The sequence below is a fragment of the Oncorhynchus masou genome, chromosome 20 (assembly GCF_036934945.1).
Source record: "Oncorhynchus masou masou isolate Uvic2021 chromosome 20, UVic_Omas_1.1, whole genome shotgun sequence".
Classification (NCBI taxonomy): domain Eukaryota; kingdom Metazoa; phylum Chordata; class Actinopteri; order Salmoniformes; family Salmonidae; genus Oncorhynchus; species Oncorhynchus masou.
In genome coordinates, this window is record NC_088231.1 from 32,244,170 (window position 1) to 32,268,942 (window position 24,773).

Consider the following 24,773-nt stretch of genomic DNA (forward strand, 5'->3'; position numbering starts at 1 on the left):
TATAACCTGTCCTTACTTGGAGTGTTGTATATATATAACCTGTCCTTCCTAGGAGTGTTGTATATATATAACCTGTCCTTACTTGGAGTGTTGTATATATATAACCTGTCCTTACTAGGAGTGTTGTGTATATATATAACCTGTCCTTACTAGGAGTGTTGTATATATCTCCTATAACCTGTCCTTACTGGGATTGTTGTATATATATAACCTGTCCTTACTAGGATTGTTGTATATATATAACCTGTCCTTACTGGGATTGTTGTATATATATAACATGTCCTTACTAGGAGTGTTGTATATATATAACCTGTCCTTACTGGGATTGTTGTATATATATAACCTGTCCTTATTAGGATTGTTGTATATATATAACCTGTCCTTACTAGGATTGTTGTATATATCTCCTATAACCTGTCCTTACTAGGATTGTTGTATATATCTCCTATAACCTGTCCTTACTAGGATTGTTGTATATATATAACCTGTCCTTACTAGGATTGTTGTATATATATAACCTGTCCTTACTTGGATTGTTGTATATATCTCCTATAACCTGTCCTTACTAGGATTGTTTTATGGAAAAGCATTGTTATATGGTTGTGTGGCTGTTGACAGTCTTAGAAAAGAGTTGAATGAAACATTAAATGGAGATTATCCTCGGAGCCCCTCCTCCATGTTTACAGGGTCAACAACACACCTGTTTAGAGACAGTCAGTCAGGTAGCACAATGGGTTCTCTCTGTTCTCCTCTTCCTCTCTGTACCCCTTTAATTCAATTTAAAGGGGATTTATTCACATGGGGAAACATGTTACCATTTTGCTAAAGCAAGTAAAGTAGATAATAATGAAGAGTGAAATTAACAATATCAAATGGACAGTAAACATACACTCACAGAAGTTCCAAAAGAAGAAAGACATTTCAAATGTCATATTATGTCTGTAAACAGTGTTGTAATGATGTACAAATAGTTAAAGTACAACATGGAAAATAAATAAACATAAATATGGGTTGTTTTTACAATGGTGTTTGTTCTTCACTGTTTGACCTTTTCTTGTGGCAACAGGTCACAAATCTTGCTACAACTCTCTCTCTTTCTCTCTGTCAATTCAATTCAAAGGGCTTTATTGACATGGGAAACATATGTTAACGTTGCCAAAGCAAGTAAAATAGATAATAAACAAAAGTTAAATAAACCATACAAAATGTACAGTAAACATATCATATCATAATGGCTATGTACAGTGTTGTAGTCTCTCTCTCAACTCAAAGTGCTTCATTGGGAAAGACCCAACCAAATCATGAGAAAACAGAAAGAGAATTACATGACAAAGAATTTGCAAAGAATTTACAACAAAAGCACAGAGCAAACTAGCCCTAAACAGAGAGTACAGTCTTCCTCTCTCTCTCTCTCTCTCTCTCTCTCTCTCTCTCTCTCTGCCACTCCCTTCATTTCGGAGGTAGCGCAGAGCTAAGTACCGCCCCAGAGAAGGCCAGTCGGAGTTGGATCGGAGACTGTCGTCGACCAGCCGTTACCAGACGCATCTGGACTGGAGCCGCAGCACAGCAGCTAACCCGTCCTTTCCATTTAATTAATACGGACACCTTTTCAGAATATAGTATTTATTTATTTTTCAACCTGTCGTTCAGGTGGACTCTGGATAGTTGCCTCCCTTCCCCTCACCCTTTCTACCGTGTAAAAGGAACTAAGGTAAGCCGAAACTTCCCGCTTGTATGCAGCAGCAACAGGTGTCCGTGTGTGTGTGTGTGTATGCGCGCCTGCTGGTGCGTGTGTGTTTGCGTGTGGTTTCAAAATATACAGGTGCAACATAACCTCGTATCTATGACCGAATAGCAGTAAAGTTGTAGCGTCCAATAGACGCGGTTGATAGAGAGAGAAAAAAGTTCAAGGAGAAAGACAGAGAGCGAGGGAGAGTGAGAGTGTCGTAACCAAAGCAGGACACCTAGCAGGTGCATCTCGCCGTGGGTAGTCTAGGCTGCCGACTCAGTGTTGTTCCGCTGACCACAGTGTGTCTTTCTCGATTTAAAACAGCAACACATTTCATTGAACCTTTATTTAACTAGGTAAGTCATTTAAGGACCAATTCTTATTTGCAACGACGGCCAACAACAACCAAACCCGGACGATACTGGGCCAATTGTGCACCGCCCTATCGGGACTCCCAATCACAGCCGGGTTGTGATACAACCTGTAATCGAACCAGGGTGTCTGTAGTAACGCCTCAAGCACTGAGGTGCAGTAGCTTAGTCCGCTGCGCCACTCGATCACCCACAATGCCTCACTCTTTCTGTAACTCTCTCTCCTCATCTATCCATTCATCCATTCATTCCCTTTCTGTCTCTGTCTCACACAGAGCATGACGATGTCTTACCACTGAGACAATAGAAAACGGGCCATTTTCTCTCTCCAGTTAATATCCATACACCTCACCTGCACAAACTCAAACATTGACCCAGAGAGAGAGCAGAGAGCACACAGCATTATGAGGAATCTACATAGGTACACACTGAGTGACATTATGTCCTAATGGTATCCTGTTCACTGTGTAGTGCAATGTTTATGACAAGAGGATGTATGGTGATTTGGGTGCTGTTTGGGACGCACGCTGAATGTCACATGTGTGACCAGGATGTTGTCCGAGTAACGACAGAAAGTAGTCTGTTCTACCTTAGTTAATGTCTGTAGTCTGTTCTACCTTAGTTAATGTCAGTAGTCTGTTCTACCTTAGTTAATGTTGATATATAATGTCTGTAGTCTGTTCTACCTTAGTTAATGTTGATATATAATGTCTGTAGTCTGTTCTACCTTAGTTAATGTCAGTAGTCTGTTCTACCTTAGTTAATGTCTGTAGTCTGTTCCACCTTAGTTAATGTTGATATATAATGTCAGTAGTCTGTTCTACCTTAGTTAATGTTGATATATAATGTCTGTAGTCTGTTCTACCTTAGTTAATGTTGATATATAATGTCTGTAGTCTGTTCTACCTTAGTTAATGTCTGTAGTCTGTTCTACCTTAGTTAATGTCTGTAGTCTGTTCTACCTTAGTTAATGTTGATATATAATGTCTGTAGTCTGTTCCACCTTAGTTAATGTTGATATATAATGTCTGTAGTCTGTTCTACCTTAGTTAATGTTGATATATAATGTCTGTAGTCTGTTCTACCTTAGTTAATGTTGATATATAATGTCAGTAGTCTGTTCTACCTTAGTTAATGTTGATATATAATGTCTGTAGTCTGTTCTACCTTAGTTAATGTCTGTAGTCTGTTCTACCTTAGTTAATGTTGATATATAATGTCAGTAGTCTGTTCTACCTTAGTTAATGTCAGTAGTCTGTTCTACCTTAGTTAATGTTGATATATAATGTCTGTAGTCTGTTCTACCTTAGTTAATGTCAGTAGTCTGTTCTACCTTAGTTAATGTCAGTAGTCTGTTCTACCTTAGTTAATGTCTGTAGTCTGTTCTACCTTAGTTAATGTTGATATATAATGTCAGTAGTCTGTTCTACCTTAGTTAATGTTGATATATAATGTCAGTAGTCTGTTCTACCTTAGTTAATGTCTGTAGTCTGTTCCACCTTAGTTAATGTTGATATATAATGTCTGTAGTCTGTTCTACCTTAGTTAATGTTGATATATAATGTCTGTAGTCTGTTCTACCTTAGTTAATGTCAGTAGTCTGTTCTACCTTAGTTAATGTTGATATATAATGTCTGTAGTCTGTTCCACCTTAGTTAATGTCAGTAGTCTGTTCTACCTTAGTTAATGTTGATATATAATGTCTGTAGTCTGTTCTACCTTAGTTAATGTCTGTAGTCTGTTCTACCTTAGTTAATGTTGATATATAATGTCAGTAGTCTGTTCTACCTTAGTTAATGTTGATATATAATGTCAGTAGTCTGTTCTACCTTAGTTAATGTCAGTAGTCTGTTCTACCTTAGTTAATGTCAGTAGTCTGTTCTACCTTAGTTAATGTTGATATATAATGTCAGTAGTCTGTTCTACCTTAGTTAATGTCTGTAGTCTGTTCTACCTTAGTTAATGTCTGTAGTCTGTTCTACCTTAGTTAATGTTGATATATAATGTCAGTAGTCTGTTCTACCTTAGTTAATGTCAGTAGTCTGTTCTACCTTAGTTAATGTTGATATATAATGTCTGTAGTCTGTTCTACCTTAGTTAATGTCTGTAGTCTGTTCTACCTTAGTTAATGTCTGTAGTCTGTTCTACCTTAGTTAATGTTGATATATAATGTCAGTAGTATGTTCTACCTTAGTTAATGTTGATATATAATGTCAGTAGTCTGTTCCACCTTAGTTAATGTCAGTAGTCTGTTCTACCTTAGTTAATGTTGATATATAATGTCAGTAGTCTGTTCTACCTTAGTTAATGTTGATATATAATGTCTGTAGTCTGTTCTACCTTAGTTAATGTTGATATATAATGTCAGTAGTCTGTTCTACCTTAGTTAATGTCAGTAGTCTGTTCTACCTTAGTTAATGTTGATATATAATGTCTGTAGTCTGTTCTACCTTAGTTAATGTCAGTAGTCTGTTCTACCTTAGTTAATGTCTGTAGTCTGTTCTACCTTAGTTAATGTCAGTAGTCTGTTCTACCTTAGTTAATGTTGATATATAATGTCTGTAGTCTGTTCTACCTTAGTTAATGTTGATATATAATGTCAGTAGTCTGTTCTACCTTAGTTAATGTCAGTAGTCTGTTCTACCTTAGTTAATGTCTGTAGTCTGTTCTACCTTAGTTAATGTCTGTAGTCTGTTCTACCTTAGTTAATGTCTGTAGTCTGTTCCACCTTAGTTAATGTTGATATATAATGTCAGTAGTCTGTTCTACCTTAGTTAATGTCAGTAGTCTGTTCTACCTTAGTTAATGTCTGTAGTCTGTTCCACCTTTGTTAATGTCAGTAGTCTGTTCTACCTTAGTTAATGTCTGTAGTCTGTTCTACCTTAGTTAATGTCAGTAGTCTGTTCTACCTTAGTTAATGTTGATGTATAATGTCAGTAGTCTGTTCTACCTTAGTTAATGTTGATATATAATGTCAGTAGTCTGTTCTACCTTAGTTAATGTTGATATATAATGTCAGTAGTCTGTTCTACCTTAGTTAATGTTGATATATAATGTCTGTAGTCTGTTCTACCTTAGTTAATGTTGATATATAATGTCAGTAGTATGTTCTACCTTAGTTAATGTTGATATATAATGTCAGTAGTCTGTTCTACCTTAGTTAATGTTGATATATAATGTCTGTAGTCTGTTCTACCTTAGTTAATGTAATACAGGACTAGTAAAGATCTGTTAATACAGGACTAGTAAAGGTCTGTTAATACAGGACTAGTAAAGGTCTGTTAATACAGGACTAGTAAAGGTCCTCTAATACAGGACTAGTAAAGGCCTGTTAATACAGGACTAGTAAAGGCCCTCTAATACAGGACTAGTAAAGGCCCTCTAATACAGGACTAGTAAAGGTCTGTTAATACAGGACTAGTAAAGGTCTGTTAATACAGGACTAGTAAAGGTCTGTTAATACAGGACTAGTAAAGGTCTGTTAACACAGGACTAGTAAAGGTATGTTAATATTGGACTAGTAATACAGGACTAGTAAAGGCCTAGTTAACTGATTTTATGAACACCACCCCTACTTCCCTCAGCTATGGGGTGTAACCAAAGCTTTGTTGTACTCATTAGGTCAAATAAAATGGTTCCCTCACAGGGAATTAAAAGGAGAGAAATATAACCAAACTGACTTTCTCTTTCTGTGTGCTATTCTACAGAGGGAGGGAGGGAGGGAGGGAGGGAGGGAGGGAGGGAGGGAGGGAGGGAGGGAGGGAGGGAGGGAGGGAGGGAGGGAGGGAGGGAGACAGACAGGGACAGACAGACAGACAGACAGACAGACAGACAGACAGACAGACAGACAGACAGACAGACAGACAGACAGACAGACAGACAGAGAGGTGGGACGGGGGGGTGGGGTGGGGGGTGGGGTGAGACTGATTCTTTGTAAACATAGACTCAGGTATGTCAACTCAGGTATGTGTTTTCCTTCTACCTTGTTTTGATATTGTAGTTTCCTGAGTTGGGGTTGTAGAACTGTTTCTATGGAACTAGTTGGATTCATACACAAGAAACCTCTTTACTGGTTATAATATAGTTGTTATATAGAACTGGTTCTATGTGTTTACTAGTTATAATATAGTTATGTAGAACTGTTTCTATGTGTTTACTAGTTATAATATAGTTGTTATATAGAACTGTTTCTATGTGTTTACTAGTTATAATATAGTTATGTAGAACTGTTTCTATGGAACTAGTTGGATTCATACACAAAATATCTATGTCGTCAAGTGAAAGCGGTTATTCGTCTCGATCGGGGGACCAGATGGAACCACAGAGTTCTAATGTGGAACACGTAAGGGTTGTACTTGGAACCCAAAATGATTTGTTCAAAACCATTTAAAAAAAACTTTTTATGAGACTGTACCTCTGTCCTCTGGCTCATAAACACAGTGTCTTAGCCATTTTTAAAATTTATTTATTTATTCATTTCACCTTTATTTTACCAGGTAGGCTAGTTGAGAACACGTTCTCATTTACAACTGCGACCTGGCCAAGATAAAGCATAGCAGTGTGAATAGACAACACAGAGTTACACATGGAGTAAACAATAAACAAGTCAATAACACAGTAGAAAAACAAGAGTCTACATACATTGTGTGCAAAAGGCATGAGGAGGTAGGCAATAAATAGGCCATAGGAGCGAATAATTACAATTTAGCAGATTAAGTCAGAACCGTCCAGAGTAGTGATGCTGGATGGGCAGGAAGGTGTGGGCAACAATCGGTTGAAGAGCATGCATTTAATTACAATTTAGCAGATTAACACTGGAGTGCAAGTAGAGATACTGGTGTGCAGAAAAGTACATACATAAAAACAGTATGGGGATGAGGTAGGTAAATATGTTGCGAATTAGGAAACCGATTCTAGATTTAATTTTGGATTGGAGATGCTTAATGTGAGTCTGGAAGGAGAGTTTACAGTCTAACCTGACACCTAGGTATTTGCAGTTGTCCAAATATTCTAAGTCAGAACCGTCCAGAGTAGTGATGCTGGACGGGCGGGAAGGTGTGGGTAGCGATCGGTTGAAGAGCATGCATTTGGTTTTACTTGCCTTTTAAGAGCAGTTGGAGGCCACGGAAGGAGAGTTGTATGGCATTGAAGCTCGTCTGGAGGTTAGTTAACACAGTGTCCAAAGAAAGGCCAGATGTATACAGAATGGTGTCATCTGCATAGAGGTGGATCAGAGAATCACCAGCAGCAAGAGCGACATCATTGATGTATACAGAGAAGAGTCGGCCTGAGAATTGAACCGTGTGGCACTATCTGAGAAGTAGTTGGTGAACCAGGCGGAGCAATCATTTGAGAAGCCAAGGCTATTGTCTGCCGATAAGAATGTGGTGATTGACAGAGTCGAAAGCCTTGGCCAGGTCGATGAAGACGGCTGCATAGTACTGTCTTTTATCCATGGCGGTTTTGATATCGTTTAGGACCTTGAGCTTGGCTGACGTGCACCCATGACCAGCTTGGAAACCAGATTGCATAGCAGAGAACGTACGGTGGGATTCGAAATTGTCGGTGACCTGTTTGTTAACTTGGCTTTCAAAGACCTTAGAAAGGCAGGGTAGGATAGATATAGGTGTGTAGCAGTTTTGGTCTAGATTTGTCTCCCCCTTTGAAGAGGGTGATGACCACAGCAGCTTTCCGATCTTTGGGAATCTCAGACGACACGAAAGAGGGGTTGAAAAGGCTTGTAATAGGGGTTGCAACAATTTCGTAGAGAAATGATTATTGAAATTCTCAATTATCATGGAATTATCAGTGGTGACAGTGTTTCCTAGCCTCAGTGCAGTGGGCAGCTGGAAGGAGGTGCTCTTATTCTCCATGGACTTTACAGTGTCCCAGAACTTTTTTTTCAAATTTCTGTTTGAAAAAGTTATCCTTACTGGTTCTACATTTTCTGAACGGGGCATGCTTTTTTAAGATGGTGAGGATGGCACTTTTAAAGAATAACCAGGCTTCCTCTACTGACGGGATGAGGTCAATATCCTTCCAGGATACCCTTGTCAGGTCGATTAGAAAGGCCTGCTCACTGAAGTGTTTTAGGGAGCGTTTGACAGTGATGAGGGGTGGTCGTTTGACTGCAGACCCTTTACTGACGCAGGCAATGAGGCAGTGATCCTGGTTGAAGACTGCAGTGCCCGTGTTTATGGATTTGGGGTTGTACCTGGTAGGTTCATTGATAATTTGTGTGAGATTGAGGGCATCAAGCTTAGATTGTAAGATGGCTGGGGTGTTAAGCATGTCTCAGTTTAGGTCACCTAACAGCACAAGGTCTGAAGATAGTTGGGGGGCGATCAATTCACATATGGAGTCCAGGGCACAGCTGGGGGCAGAAGGTGGTCTATAGCAAGCGGCAACTGTTTCTGGAAATGTGCATTTTTAAAGTAGAAGCTCAAATTGTTTGGGCACAGACCTGAATATTAAGACAGAACTCTGCAGGCTGTGCAGACTCTGCAGTAGATTGCAACTCCGCCCCCTTTGGCAGTTCTATCTTGTCGGAAAATGGTATAGTTAGGGATGGAAATTTCGGGGTTTTTGGTGGTCTTCCTAAGCTAGGATTCAGACACAACTAGGACATCCAGGATGGCAGAGTTTCTAATGTTAACATGCATGAACCCAAGGCTTTTACGGTTACAGAAGTCAACACATGATAGCGCCTGGGGAATAGGAGTGGCTAAGCACTGCAGGGCCTGGATTCACCTCTACATCACCAGAGGAACAGAGGAGGAGTAGGATAAGGGTACGGCTAAAGGCTATAAGAACCGGTTGTCTAGTACGTTTGGAACAGAAAGTAAAAGGAGCAGGTTTCTGGGCATGGTAGAATAGATTCAAGGCATAATGTACAGACAAAGGTATGGTAGGATGTGAATACAGTGGAGGTAAACCTAGGCATTGAGTGACGATGAGAGAGATATTGTCTCTAGAAACATAATTTAAACCAGGTGAGGTCACTGCATGTGTGGGAGGTGGAGCTAAAGGCTTAGCTAAGTCTTATTGAGCAGGGCTAGAGGCTCTACAGTGAAATAAGGCAATGCTCACTAACCAGAACAGCAATGGACAAGGAATATTGACGTTAGGGAGAAGTATGCATAGCCGAGTGGTCATCGGGTCCTGTGAGTAGCTGGGTGAACTGGAGACATGGCGATTCAGACAGCTAGCGGGCCGGGGCTAGCAGAAGGTCTTTAGAGGGACAGAAGAAATCAGTTGTAGCCCCCGGTTACGGTTACGTTGGCACGGTTACCAGTCGTGATGGATCAGCAGGGGGCCATGCCGTAAAGAAAAAAGGACTTCTTCAACTAACAGTCCTTTTTTTTTGTGCTCTAGACAGCTAGCGGGCCGTGGCTAGCAGGCTAGCAGATGGGCATTCAGGGGATGTCGCGACTGAGGGGCCAGTTGAAAAACCCCCCTCTGGCAGATTACGTCAGAAATCCAGTTGTGAAGGATCGGCGGGGCTCCGCATCGGCAACAGAAAGGGTCCAGGCCAATTGGTAAAATAGGTATTTTAGCCCAAGGAGTGGCTGATGGACCTCTTCAGCTAGCCGGGAGATGGGCCTAGCATAGGCTAGCTCCAGGCTAATTGGTGCTTGCTTCGGGACAGAGACATTAGCCAGGAGAAACCAATCAGAATAGCAGCTAGCTAGCTGCTGTCACGCCTTGGTCTTAGTATTTTGTGTTTTAGTTAATTAGTTGGTCAGGCCAGGGTGTGACATGGGTTTATGTTTGTTGTATTTCTTAGTGGGGTTTTTTAGTTATTGGGATTGTGGCTGATTAGGGGTGTGTGTTGCATAGGTTTGGCTGCCTGAGGCGGTTCTCAATCAGAGTCAGGTGATTCTCGTTGTCTCTGATTGGGAACCGTATTTAGGTAGCCTGGGTTTCACTTTGTATTTCGTGGGTGATTGTTCCTGTCTCTGTGTTAGTGTTCACCAGACAGGCTGTATAGGTTTTTCACATTCCGTTTGTTGTTTTTGTTATTTCATGTATCGTCATTTGTTCTATTAAAAACTTGAGTAACCAACACGCTGCATTTCGGTCCGACTCTCTTTCGACAAACGAAGAACGCCGTTACAGTTGCGATGATCCAGGTTCAGAGCTTGCATTAGGAATCCGGGGATAAGGAGAAGAACATTTACATTTACATTTAAGTCATTTAGCAGACGCTCTTATCCAGAGCGACTTACAAATTGGTGAATTCACCTTCTGACATCAGTGGAACAGCCACTTTACAATAGTGCATCTAAATCATTTAAGGGGGGTGAGAAGGATTGCTTTATCCTATCCTAGGTATTCCTTGAAGAGGTGGGGTTTCAGGTGTCTCCGGAAGGTGGTGATTGACTCCGCTGTCCTGGCGTCGTGAGGGAGTTTGTTCCACCATTGGGGGGCCAGAGCAGCGAACAGTTTTGACTGGGCTGAGCGGGAACTGTACTTCCTCAGTGGTAGGGAGGCGAGCAGGCCAGAGGTGGATGAACGCAGTGCCCTTGTTTGGGTGTAGGGCCTGATCAGAGCCTGGAGGTACTGCGGTGCCGTTCCCCTCACAGCTCCGTAGGCAAGCACCATGGTCTTGTAGCGGATGCGAGCTTCAACTGGAAGCCAGTGGAGAGAGCGGAGGAGCGGGGTGACGTGAGAGAACTTGGGAAGGTTGAACACCAGACGGGCTGCGGCATTCTGGATGAGTTGTAGGGGTTTAATGGCACAGGCAGGGAGCCCAGCCAACAGCGAGTTGCAGTAATCCAGACGGGAGATGACAAGTGCCTGGATTAGGACCTGCGCCGCTTCCTGTGTGAGGCAGGGGCGTACTCTGCGGATGTTGTAGAGCATGAACCTACAGGAACGGGCCACCGCCTTGATGTTAGTTGAGAACGACAGGGTGTTGTCCAGGATCACGCCAAGGTTCTTAGCGCTCTGGGAGGAGGAAACAATGGCGTTGTCAACCGTGATGGCGAGATCATGGAACGGGCAGTCCTTTCCCGGGAGGAAGAGCAGCTCCGTCTTGCCGAGGTTCAGCTTGAGGTGGTGATCCGTCATCCACACTGATATGTCTGCCAGACATGCAGAGATGCGATTCGCCACCTGGTCATCAGAAGGGGGAAAGGAGAAGATTAATTGTGTGTCGTCTGCATAGCAATGATAGGAGAGACCATGTGAGGTTATGACAGAGCCAAGTGACTTGTTGTATAGCGAGAATAGGAGAGGGCCTAGAACAGAGCCCTGGGGGACACCAGTGGTGAGAGCGCGTGGCGAGGAGACAGATTCTCGCCACGCCACCTGGTAGGAGCGACCTGTCAGGTAGGACGCAATCCAAGCGTGGGCCGCACCGGAGATGCCCAACTCGGAGAGGGTGGAGAGGAGGATCTGATGGTTCACAGTGTCGAAGGCAGCCGATAGGTCTAGAAGGATGAGAGCAGAGGAGAGAGAGTTAGCTTTAGCAGTGCGGAGCGCCTCCGTGATACAGAGAAGAGCAGTCTCAGTTGAATGACTAGTCTTGAAACCTGACTGATTTGGATCAAGAAGGTCATTCTGAGAGAGATAGCGGGAGAGCTGGCCAAGGACGGCACGTTCAAGAGTTTTGGAGAGAAAAGAAAGAAGGGATACTGGTCTGTAGTTGTTGACATCGGAGGGATCGAGTGTAGGTTTTTTCAGAAGGGGTGCAACTCTCGCTCTCTTGAAGACGGAAGGGACGCAGCTAGCGGTCAGGGATGAGTTGATGAGCGAGGTGAGGTAAGGGAGAAGGTCTCCGGAAATGGTCTGGAGAAGAGAGGAGGGGATAGGGTCAAGCGGGCAGGTTGTTGGGCGGCCGGCCGTCACAAGAAGCGAGATTTCATCTGGAGAGAGAGGGGAGAAAGAGGTCAGAGCACAGGGTAGGGCAGTGTGAGCAGAACCAGCGGTGTCGTTTGACTTAGCAAACGAGGATCGGATGTCGTCGACCTTCTTTTCAAAATGGTTGACGAAGTCATCTGCTGAGAGGGAGGAGGGGGGAGAGGGGGAGGAGGATTCAGGAGGGAGGAGAAGGTGGCAAAGAGCTTCCTAGGGTTAGAGGCAGATGCTTGGAATTTAGAGTGGAAGAAAGTGGCTTTAGCAGCAGAGACAGAGGAGGAAAATGTAGAGAGGAGGGAGTGAAAGGATGCCAGGTCCGCAGGGAGGCGAGTTTTCCTCCATTTCCGCTCGGCTGCCCGGAGCACTGTTCTGTGAGCTCGCAATGAGTCGTCGAGCCACGGAGCGGGAGGGGAGGACCGAGCCGGCCTGGAGGATAGGGGACATAGAGAGTCAAAGGATGCAGAAAGGGAAGAGAGGAGGGTTGAGGAGGCAGAATCAGGAGATAGGTTGGAGAAGGTATGAGCAGAGGGAAGAGATGATAGGATGGAAGAGGAGAGAGTAGCGGGGGAGAGAGAGCGAAGGTTGGGACGGCGCGATACCATCCGAGTAGGGGCAGTGTGGGAAGTGTTGGATGAGAGCGAGAGGGAAAAGGATACAAGGTAGTGGTCGGAGACTTGGAGGGGAGTTGCTATGAGGTTAGTGGAAGAACAGCATCTAGTAAAGATGAGGTCGAGCGTATTGCCTGCCTTGTGAGTAGGGGGGGAAGGTGAGAGGGTGAGGTCAAAAGAGGAGAGGAGTGGAAAGAAGGAGGCAGAGAGGAATGAGTCAAAGGTAGACGTGGGGAGGTTAAAGTCGCCCAGGACTGTGAGAGGTGAGCCGTCCTCAGGAAAGGAGCTTATCAAGGCATCAAGCTCATTGATGAACTCTCCGAGGGAATCTGGAGGGCGATAAATGATAAGGATGTTAAGCTTGAAAGGGCTGGTAACTGTGACAGCATGGAATTCAAAGGAGGCGATAGACAGATGGGTAAGGGGAGAAAGAGAGAATGACCACTTGGGAGAGATGAGGATCCCGGTGCCACCACCCCGCTGACCAGAAGCTCTCGGGGTGTGCGAGAACACGTGGGCGGACGAAGAGAGAGCAGTAGGAGTAGCAGTGTTGTCTGTGGTGATCCATGTTTCCGTCAGTGCCAAGAAGTCGAGGGACTGGAGGGAGGCATAGGCTGAGATGAACTCTGCCTTGTTGGCCGCAGATCGGCAGTTCCAGAGGCTACCGGAGACCTGGAACTCCACGTGGGTCGTGCGCGCTGGGACCACCAGATTAGGGTGGCCGCGGCCACGCGGTGTGGAGCGTTTGTATGGTCTGTGCAGAGAGGAGAGAACAGGGATAGATAGACACATAGTTGACAGGCTACAGAAGAGGCTACGCTAATGCAAAGGAGATTGGAATGACAAGTGGACCACACTTATCGAATGTTCAGAACGTTAAGCTTACGTAGCAAGAATCTTATTGACTAAAATGATTGAAATGATACAGTACTGCTGGAGTAGGCTAGCTGGCAGTGGCTACGTTGTTGACACTACACTAATCAAGTCGTTCCGTCGAGTGTAATAGTTTCTACAGTGCTGCTATTCGGGGGTTAGCTGGCTAGCTAGCAGTGTTGATTACGTAACGTTACGTTAAAAGAACGACAATAGCTGGCTAGCTAACCTAGAAAATCGCTCCAGACTACACAATTGTCTTAGATACAAAGACGGCTATGTAGCTAGCTAGCTACGATCTAACAAATCAAACCGTTGTACTGTAATGAAGTGAAATGAAAAGGTGATACTACCTGTGGAGCGAGGCGGAATGTTGACCGGGTTGTTGAAGTTCAATTCGGAAGACGTTGGCTAGCTGTTGGCTAGCTAGCTAGCAGTGACTCCTACGTTAAGGATGACAAATAGCTGGCTAGCTAACCTCGGTAAATTAAGATAATCACTCTAAGTCTACACACTCTAAACTACACAATTACCTTGGATACGAAGACAGCAAAGACAACTATGTAGCTAGCTAACACTACACTAATCGAGTCGTTGAGTGTAATAGTTTCTACAGTGCTAGTGGACGTTAGCTAGCTGCTGTGCTAGTGGACGTTAGCTAGCTGCTGGGCAGAAAGCAGTGTAGACTACGTTAGGACGACGAAATACGATAATTACGCAATTATCTTTGATACAAAGACGGCTATGTAGCTAGCTAAGAAGAAATTGCTAAGATTAGACAAATCAAACCGTTGTACTATAATGAAATGTAATGAAAAGTTATACTACCTGCGGACCGAAGTGTAGATGCGACCGCTCGCTCCAACCCGGAACCGGAAACCGAAGAAGAAGTCCGATATGCTCTGGGTTGAATCGCGTTGTGCAGACTGCCAGGAGTTGTCCGGGCTAAAGGTTAGCTGATGACCACTAGCAGTGGCTAGCTGACTACCATCAGACCCAGAAGATCAGTGGGTCTACAGAGGGCTGCCGATCTCAGTGCTCGAGGTGTCACTACTGACCCTGCTTCCATTCCAGGCTGTATCACAGCGGTCTAAGGCACTGCATCTCAGTGATAGAGGCGTCACTACAGACCCTGTTTCCATTCAAGGCTGTATCACAACCGGCCGTGATTTTGGAGTCCCATTGGGTGTCCCGCTGTTGGCCCAACGTCGTCCGGGTTAGGTTTTGGCCGGCGTAGGCCGTCATTGTAAATAAGAATTTGTTCTTAACTAACTTAACTAGTTAAATAAATAGCCTAGTTAAATAAAGGTGAAATACATATAAATAAATACAGGCTGTCTCAAGCTGTGTGTGTGTAACCTGACCATGCTGTTAGTAACCCGAGTCGTGATGAGGCAGCTGATGGGCCCTAGACGCTAGCTGATTGCCATGGTAACATTCAGCTGTTAGTAACCCGAGTCGTGATGAGGCGGCTGATGGGCCCTAGACGCTAGCTGATTGCCATGGTAACATTCAGCTGTTAGTAACCCGAGTCGTGATGAGGCAGCATGGCTGATGGGCCCTAGACGCTAGCTGATTGCCATGGTAACATTCAGCTGTTAGTAACCCGAGTCGTGATGAGGCAGCATGGCTGATGGGCCCTAGACGCTAGCTGATTGCCATGGTAACATTCAGCTGTTAGTAACCCGAGTCGTGATGAGGCAGCATGGCTGATGGGCCCTAGACGCTAGCTGATTGCCATGGTAACATTCAGCTGTTAGTAACCTGAGTCGTGATGAGGCAGCATGGCTGATGGGCCCTAGACGCTAGCTGATTGCCATGGTAACATTCAGCTGTTAGTAACCCGAGTCGTGATGAGGCAGCATGGCTGATGGGCCCTAGACGCTAGCTGATTGCCATGGTAACATTCAGCTGTTAGTAACCCGAGTCGTGATGAGGCAGCATGGCTGATGGGCCCTAGACGCTAGCTGATTGCCATGGTAACATTCAGCTGTTAGTAACCCGAGTCGTGATGAGGCAGCATGGCTGATGGGCCCTAGACGCTAGCTGATTGCCATGGTAACATTCAGCTGTTAGTAACCCGAGTCGTGATGAGGCAGCATGGCTGATGGGCCCTAGACGCTAGCTGATTGCCATGGTAACATTCAGCTGTTAGTAACCCGAGTCGTGATGAGGCAGCATGGCTGATGGGCCCTAGACGCTAGCTGATTGCCATGGTAACATTCAGCAGGCTGTCTGGCGGGGAGGAGGGGAGGTTGTAACAATATCTGCCCTCAGAACAATGACTACGAGATGGTTGCCACAGGGAGAGAGTCCTCTCTCTTTCTGTCACTCTCTCTTTCTCCCCTTCCCCCTAACAATATTCTAAATGTTAAAACTAAATTCTAAAACTCTAAACCTCTAAATGTACAATATTCTAAATTCTAAAACTAAATTCAAAAATTCTAAATCTCTAAATACACAATATTCCAAATTCTAAAACTATCTCTTAAACTCTAAATACACAATATTCTAAGTTCTAAAACTAAATTCTAAATCTCTAAATACACAATATTCTAAATTCTAAAATTCTAAATCTCTAAATATACAATATTCTAAATTCTAAAACTAAATTCTAAAATTCTAAATCTCTAAAACTCTAAATACACAGTCCTATAGACAGTGAGTCACGTGGCTGTGTCTTGCTATATAAATCAGGCAGACAGACTTCGAGGCATTCAGTTACTGTTGCGTTGACATTTAGAAGGGGCGAGGGACCTATGCGACTTTGAACGTGGTCTGATCTCCGCTGTAGCCTGATCCAGTGTCTCAGAAAAGAGCTGGACTCCTGGGCTTTTCACGCATGACACTGTCTAGGGTTGGTGCGGCAAACAAATAACATCCAGTCAGCGACAGCCCTAGTGGCGAAATCAGCTCCAAGGTGGAACTAGACTAGCTAACAGACAAATAACATCCAGTCAGCGACAGCCCTAGTGGGCGAAATCAGCTCCAAGGTGGAACTAGAATAGCTAACAGACAAAAAACATCCAATCAGTGACAGCCCTAGTGGGCGAAATCAGCTCCAAGGTGGAACTAGAATAGCTAGCAGACAAATAACATCCAGTCAGCGACAGCCCTAGTGGGCGAAATCAGCTCCAAGGTGGAACTAGAATAGCTAACAGACAAAAAACATCCAATCAGTGACAGCCCTAGTGGGCGAAATCAGCTCCAAGGTGGAACTAGAATAGCTAGCAGACAAATAACATCCAGTCAGCGACAGCCAGTGGGCGAAATCAGCTCCAAGGTGGAACTAGAATAGCTAACAGACAAGTAACATCCAGTCAGCGACAGCCCTAGTGGGCGAAATCAGCTCCAAGATGGAACTAGAATAGCTGACAGACAAAAAACATCCAGTCAGCGACAGCCCTAGTGGGCGAAATCAGCTCCAAGGTGGAACTAGAATAGCTAACAGACAAAAAACATCCAGTCAGCGACAGCCCTAGTGGGCGAAATCAGCTCCAAGGTGGAACTAGAATAGCTAGCAGACAAATAACATCCAGTCAGCGACACTGTGCTGTGTTGTCATGTTGTGTTGCTGCCATGCTGTGTTGTCATGTTGTGTTGCTGCCGTGCTGTGTTGTCATGTTGTGTTGCTACCGTGCTGTGTTGTCATGTTGTGTTGCTACCGTGCTGTGTTGTCATGTGTTGCTACCGTGCTGTGTTGTCATGTTGTGTTGCTACCATGCTGTGTTGTCATGTTGTGTTGCTGCCGTGCTGTGTTGTCATGTTGTTGTGTTGCTGCCGTGCTGTATTGTCATGTTGTGATGCTGCCGTGCTGTATTGTCATGTTGTGTTGCTGCCGTGCTGTATTGTCATGTTGTGATGCTGCCGTGCTGTGTTGTCATGTTGTGCTGCTACCATGCTGTGTTGTCATGTTGTGTTGCTACCGTGCTGTGTTGTCATGTGTTGCTGCCATGCTGTGTTGTCATGTTGGGTTGCTGCCGTGCTGTGTTGTTTTGTCATGTTGTGTTGCTGCCGTGCTGTGTTGTCATGTGTTGCTACCATGTTGTGTTGCTACCATGTTGTTGTCATGTAGTGTTGCTACCATGCTGTGTTGTCATGTGTTGCTGCCATGCTATGTTGTTGTCTTAGGTCTCTCTTTACGTAGTGTTATGTTGTCTCTCTTGTCGTGATTTGTGTTTTGATATTATAGAGACTGTTACATCACTGGGTCTGTAGATATGATAGAGACTGTTACGTCACTGAGTCTGTAGATATGATAGAGACTGTTACACCTCTGGGTCTGTAGATAGAGACTGTTACACCACTGGGTCTGTAGATATGATAGAGACTGTTACACCACTGGGTCTGTAGATAGAGACTGTTACACCACTGGGTCTGTAGATATGATAGAGACTGTTACATCACTGGGTCTGTAGATATGATAGAGACTGTTATGTCACTCGGTCTGTAGATAGAGACTGTTACACCACTGGGTCTGTAGATATGATAGAGACTGTTACACTACTGGGTCTGTGGATAGAGACTGTTACACCACTGGGTCTGTGGATAGAGACTGTTACACCACTGGGTCTGTAGATATGATAGAGACTGTTACACCTCTGGGTATGTAGATATGATAGAGACTGTTACACCACTGGGTCTGTAGACATGATAGAGACTGTTACACCACTGGGTCTGTGGATAGAGACTGTTACACCACTGGGTCTGTAGATAGAGACTGTTACACCACTGGGTCTGTGGATAGAGACTGTTACACCACTGGGTCTGTCGATATGATAGAGACTGTTACACCTCTGGGTCTGTAGATATGATAGAGACTGTTACACCTCTGGGTCTGTGGATATGATAGAGACTGTTACACCACTGGGTCTGTAGATATGATTGAGACTGTTACACCACTGGGTCTGTAGATAGAGACTGTTATACCACTGGGTCTGTGGATATGATAGAGACTGTTACACCACTGGGTCTGTAGATAGAGACTGTTACACCACTGGGCCTGTGGATAGAGACTGTTACACCACTGGGTCTGTAGATAGAGACTGTTACACCACTGGGTCTGTGGATAGAGGCTGTTACACCACTGGGTCTGTAGATATGATAGAGACTGTTACACCACTGGGTCTGTGGATATGATAGAGACTGTTACACCTCTGGGTCTTGTTGATATGATAGAGACTGTTACACCACTGGGTCTGTAGATATGATAGAGACTGTTACACCACTGGGTCTGTAGATCGAGACTGTTACACCTCTGGGTCTGTGGATAGAGACTGTTACACCACTGGGTCTGTGGATAGAGACTGTTACACCACTGGGTCTATAGATAGAGACTGTTACACCTCTGGGTCTGTAGATATGATAGAGACTGTTACACCACTGGGTTTGTAGATATGATAGAGACTGTTACACCTCTGGGTCTGTGGATATGATAGAGACTGTTACACCACTGGGTCTGTAGATATGATAGAGAATGTTACACCACTGGGTCTGTAGATCGAGACTGTTACACCTCTGGGTCTGTGGATAGAGACTGTTACACCACTGGGTCTGTGGATAGAGACTGTTACACCACTGGGTCTGTAGATATGATAGAGGCTGTTACACCACTGGGTCTGTAGAGATGATAGAGACTGTTACACCACTGGGTCTGTAGATAGAGACTGTTACACCACTGGGTCTGTAGATTTGATAGAGGCTGTTACACCACTGGGTCTGTAGATATGATAGAGGCTGTTACACCACTGGGTTCTGTGGATAGAGACTGTTACATCACTGGGTCTGTGGATAGAGACTGTTACACCACTGGGGCTGTAGATAGAGACTCTTATACCACTGGGTCTGTGGATAGAGACTCTTACACCACCGTAACCAATAACCTCCTATCAAACGCTGATTCAGGGTGATAATTCAGTGCTGATCCTTCCGCTGATTCATGGTGATAATTCAGTGCTGATCCTTCCTCTGATTCAGGGAGATAATTCAGTGCTGATCCTTCCACTGATTCAGGGTGATAATTCAGTGCTGATTCTTCCAGTGATTCAAGGTGATAATTCAGTGCTGATTATTCCAGCGATTCAGGGTGATAATTCAGTGCTGATTCTTCTAGTGATTCAGGGTGATAATTCAGTGCTGATTCTTCCAGTGATTCAGGGTGATAATTCAGTGCTGATTCTTCCAGTGATTCAGGGTGATAATTCAGTGCTGATTCTTCCAGTGATTCAGGGTGATAATTCAGTGCTGATTCTTCCAGTGATTCAGGGTGATAATTCAGTGCTGATTCTTCCAGTGATTCAGTGTGATAATTCAGTGCTGATTCTTCCAGTGATTCAGGGTGATAATTCAGTGCTGATTCTTTCAGTGATTCAGGGTGATAATTCAGTGCTGATCCTTCTGCTGATTCAGGGTGAAAATTCAGTGCTGATTCTTCCAGTGATTCAGGGTGATAATTCAGTGCTGATTCTTCCACTGATTCAGGGTGATAATTCAGAGCTGATCCTTCCACTGATTCAGGGTGATAATTCAGTGCTGATTCTTCCACTGATTCAGGGTGATAATTCAGTGCTGATTCTTCCACTGATTCAGGGAGATAATTCAGTGCTGATTCTTCCAGTGATTCAGGGTGATAATTCAGTGCTGATTCTTCCACTGATTCAGGGTGATAATTCAGTGCTGATTCTTCCAGTGATTCAAGGTGATAATTCAGTGCTGATTCTTCCAGTGATTCAGGGTGATAATTCAGTGCTGATTCTTCCACTGATTCAGGGTGATAATTCAGTGCTGATTCTTCCAGTGATTCAGGGTGATAATTCAGTGCTGATTCTTCCAGTGATTCAAGGTGATAATTCAGTGCTGATTCTTCCAGTGATTCAGGGTGATAATTCAGTGCTGATTCTTCCACTGATTCAGGGTGATAATTCAGTGCTGATTCTTCCACTGATTCAGGGTGATAATTCAGTGCTGATTCTTCCAGTGATTCAAGGTGATAATTCAGTGCTGATTCTTCCAGTGATTCAGGGAGATAATTCTGTGCTGATCCTTCCTCTGATTCAGGGAGATAATTCAGTGCTGATCCTTCCACTGATTCAGGGTGATAATTCAGTGCTGATTCTTCCAGTGATTCAAGGTGATAATTCAGTGCTGATTATTCCAGCGATTCAGGGTGATAATTCAGTGCTGATTCTTCCAGTGATTCAGGGTGATAATTCAGTGCTGATTCTTCCAGTGATTCAGGGTGATAATTCAGTGCTGATTCTTCCAGTGATTCAGGGTGATAATTCAGTGCTGATTCTTCCAGTGATTCAGGGTGATAATTCAGTGCTGATTCTTCCAGTGATTCAGGGTGATAATTCAGTGCTGATTCTTCCAGTGATTCAGTGTGATAATTCAGTGCTGATTCTTCCAGTGATTCAGGGTGATAATTCAGTGCTGATTCTTTCAGTGATTCAGGGTGATAATTCAGTGCTGATCCTTCTGCTGATTCAGGGTGAAAATTCAGTGCTGATTCTTCCAGTGATTCAGGGTGATAATTCAGTGCTGATTCTTCCACTGATTCAGGGTGATAATTCAGAGCTGATCCTTCCACTGATTCAGGGTGATAATTCAGTGCTGATTCTTCCACTGATTCAGGGTGATAATTCAGTGCTGATTCTTCCACTGATTCAGGGAGATAATTCAGTGCTGATTCTTCCAGTGATTCAGGGTGATAATTCAGTGCTGATTCTTCCACTGATTCAGGGTGATAATTCAGTGCTGATTCTTCCACTGATTCAGGGTGATAATTCAGTGCTGATTCTTCCAGTGATTCAAGGTGATAATTCAGTGCTGATTCTTCCAGTGATTCAGGGAGATAATTCAGTGCTGATTCTTCCAGTGATTCAGGGTGATAATTCAGTGCTGATTCTTCCAGTGATTCAAGGTGATAATTCAGTGCTGATTCTTCCAGTGATTCAGGGTGATAATTCAGTGCTGATTCTTCCACTGATTCAGGGTGATAATTCAGTGCTGATTCTTCCACTGATTCAGGGAGATAATTCAGTGCTGATTCTTCCACTGATTCAGGGTGATAATTCAGTGCTGATTCTTCCACTGATTCAGGGTGATAATTCAGTGCTGATTCTTCCAGTGATTCAGATTCTTCCGGTGTTCTGCACCGCATAAAGAATAAAACATTAATCAATACGGAATAGTAGATAAGGTTATCCAAGCTGTAATCATAACCAGAGAGAGAGAGAGAGAGAGAGAGAAGATAGAGAGAGAGAGAGAGAGGTAAGTTTGTAGCTCACCACATAATCTTACCAAGTCATGTCTATCGCTTCCTAACAAAACCTCTACCACTCACACACAGATTGCATTACATAACGGTGCCACATGTGACCCACCTTTAGAAAGCCTGTCAGATATACATATCTGAATCCCAAATGGCATAACATGCCCCATTCAAGAAATTTAGAACCAGGAACAGATATAGCCCTTGGTTCTCCCCAGACCTGACTGCCCTTAACCAACACAAAAACATCCTATGGCGTTCTGCATTAGCATTGAACAGCCCCCGTGATATGCAGCTGTTCAGGGAAGCTAGAAACCATTATACACAGGCAGTTAGAAAAGCCAAGGCTAGCTTTTTCAAGCAGAAATTTGCTTCCTGCAACACTAACTCAAAAAAGTTCTGGGACACTGTAAAGTCCATGGAGAATAAGAACACCTCCTCCCAGCTGCCCACTGCACTGAAGATAGGAAACACTGTCACCACTGATAAATCCACCATAATTGAGAATTTCAATAAGCATTTTTCTACGGCTGGCCATGCTTTCCACCTGGCTACTCCTACCCCGGTCAACAGCACTGCACCCCCCACAGCAACTCGCCCAAGCCTTCCCCATTTCTCCTTCTCCCAAATCCGTTCAGCTGATGTTCTGAAAGAGCTGCAAAATCTGGACCCCTACAAATCAGCCGGGCTAGACAATCTGGACCCTATCTGCCGAAATTGTTGCCACCCCTATTACTAGCCTGTTCAACTCTCTTTCGTGTCGTCTGAGATCCCCAAAGATTGGAAAGCAGCTGCGGTCATCCCCCTCTTCAAAGGGGAGGACACTGTTGACCCAAACTGCTACAGACCTATATCTATCCTACCTTGCCTTTACATTTTACATTTAAGTCATTTAGCAGACGCTCTTATCCAGAGCGACTTACAAATTGGTGAATTCACCTTCTGACATCAGTGGAACAGCCACTTTACAATAGTGCATCTAAATCATTTAAGGGGGGTGAGAAGGATTGCTTTATCCTATCCTAGGTATTCCTTGAAGAGGTGGGGTTTCAGGTGTCTCCGGAAGGTGGTGATTGACTCCGCTGTTCTGGCGTCGTGAGGGAGTTTGTTCCACCATTGGGGGGCCAGAGCAGCGAACAGTTTTGACTGGGCTGAGCGGGAACTGTACTTCCTCAGTGGTAGGGAGGCGAGCAGGCCAGAGGTGGATGAACGCAGTGCCCTTGTTTGGGTGTAGGGCCTGATCAGAGCCTGGAGGTACTGCGGTGCCGTTCCCCTCACAGCTCCGTAGGCAAGCACCATAGTCTTGTAGCGGATGCGAGCTTCAACTGGAAGCCAGTGGAGAGAGCGGAGGAGCGGGGTGACGTGAGAGAACTTGGGAAGGTTGAACACCAGACGGGCTGCGGCGTTCTGGATGAGTTGTAGGGGTTTAATGGCACAGGCAGGGAGCCCAGCCAACAGCGAGTTGCAGTAATCCAGACGGGAGATGACAAGTGCCTGGATTAGGACCTGCGCCGCTTCCTGTGTGAGGCAGGGTCGTACTCTGCGGATGTTGTAGAGCATGAACCTACAGGAACGGGCCACCGCCTTGATGTTAGTTGAGAACGACAGGGTGTTGTCCAGGATCACGCCAAGGTTCTTAGCGCTCTGGGAGGAGGACACAATGGAGTTGTCAACCGTGATGGCGAGATCATGGAACGGGCAGTCCTTCCCCGGGAGGAAGAGCTAAGGTCTCTAAGGTCTTCGAAAGCCAAGTCAACAAACAGATTACCGACCATTTCGAATCTCACCATTCCTTCTCTGCTATGCAATCTGGTTTCAGAGCTGGTCATGGGTGCACCTCAGCCACGCTCAAGGTCCTAAACGATATCTTAACCGGCATCGATAAGAAACATTACTGTGCAGCCGTGTTCATTGATCTGGCCAAGGCTTTCGACTCTGTCAATCACCACATCCTCATCGGCAGACTCGACTGCCTTGGTTTCTCAAATGATTGCCTTGCCTGGTTCACCAACTACTTCTCTGATAGAGTTCAGTGTGTCAAATCGGAGGGTCTGCTGTCCGGACCTCTGGCAGTCTCTATGGGGGTGCCACAGGGTTCAATTCTTGAACCGATTCTCTTCTCTGTATACATCAATGAGGTCGCTCTTGCTGCTGGTGAGTCTCTGATCCACCTCTACGCAGACGACACCATTCTGTATACTTCTGGCCCTTCTTTGGACACTGTGTTAACAACCCTCCAGGCAAGCTTCAATGCCATACAACTCTCCTTCCGTGGCCTCCAATTGCTCTTAAATACAAGTAAAACTAAATGCATGCTCTTCAACCGATCGCTACCCGCACCTGCCCGCCTGTCCAACATCACTACTCTGGACGGCTCTGACTTAGAATACGTGGACAACTACAAATACTTAGGTGTCTGGTTAGACTGTAAACTCTCCTTCCAGACCCATATCAAATATCTCCAATCCAAAGTTAAATCTAGAATTGGCTTCCTATTTCGCAACCAAGCATCCTTCACTCATGCTGCCAAACATACCCTTGTAAAACTGACCATCCTACCAATCCTCGACTTTGGCGATGTCATTTACAAAATAGCCTCCAATACCCTACTCAACAAATTGGATGCAGTCTATCACAGTGCAATCCGTTTTGTCACCAAAGCCCCATATACTACCCACCATTGCGACCTGTACGCTCTCGTTGGCTGGCCCTCGCTTCATACTCGATCGCCAAACCCACTGGCTCCATGTCATCTTCAAGACCCTGCTAGGTAAAGTCCCCCTTATCTCAGCTCGCTGGTCACCATAGCATCTCCCACCTGTAGCACACGCTCCAGCAGGTATATCTCTCTAGTCACCTCCAAAACCAATTCTTTCTTTGGCCGCCTCTCCTTCCAGTTCTCTGCTGCCAATGACTGGAACGAACTACAAAAAGCACTGAAACTGGAAACACTTATCTCCCTCACTAGCTTTAAGCACCAACTGTCAGAGCAGCTCACAGATTACTGCACCTGTACATAGCCCACCTATATTTTAGCCCAAACAACTACCTCTTTCCCT

At 44.6% G+C, this 24,773-nt stretch overlaps 1 protein-coding gene across 1 annotated transcript in view; it reads left to right on the top strand.

Annotated features, from left to right (window-relative positions):
* The first annotated feature begins 1,485 nt into the window (after positions 1–1,485).
* Positions 1,486–24,773, top strand: part of LOC135507267 (2-hydroxyacylsphingosine 1-beta-galactosyltransferase-like) — a 147,062-nt gene continuing 123,774 nt past the window's right edge. The window contains exon 1 of the mRNA XM_064926868.1: positions 1,486–1,711. The gene's annotated coding sequence lies outside the window, so the exon portion shown is untranslated. The remainder of the gene's footprint in view (positions 1,712–24,773) is intronic.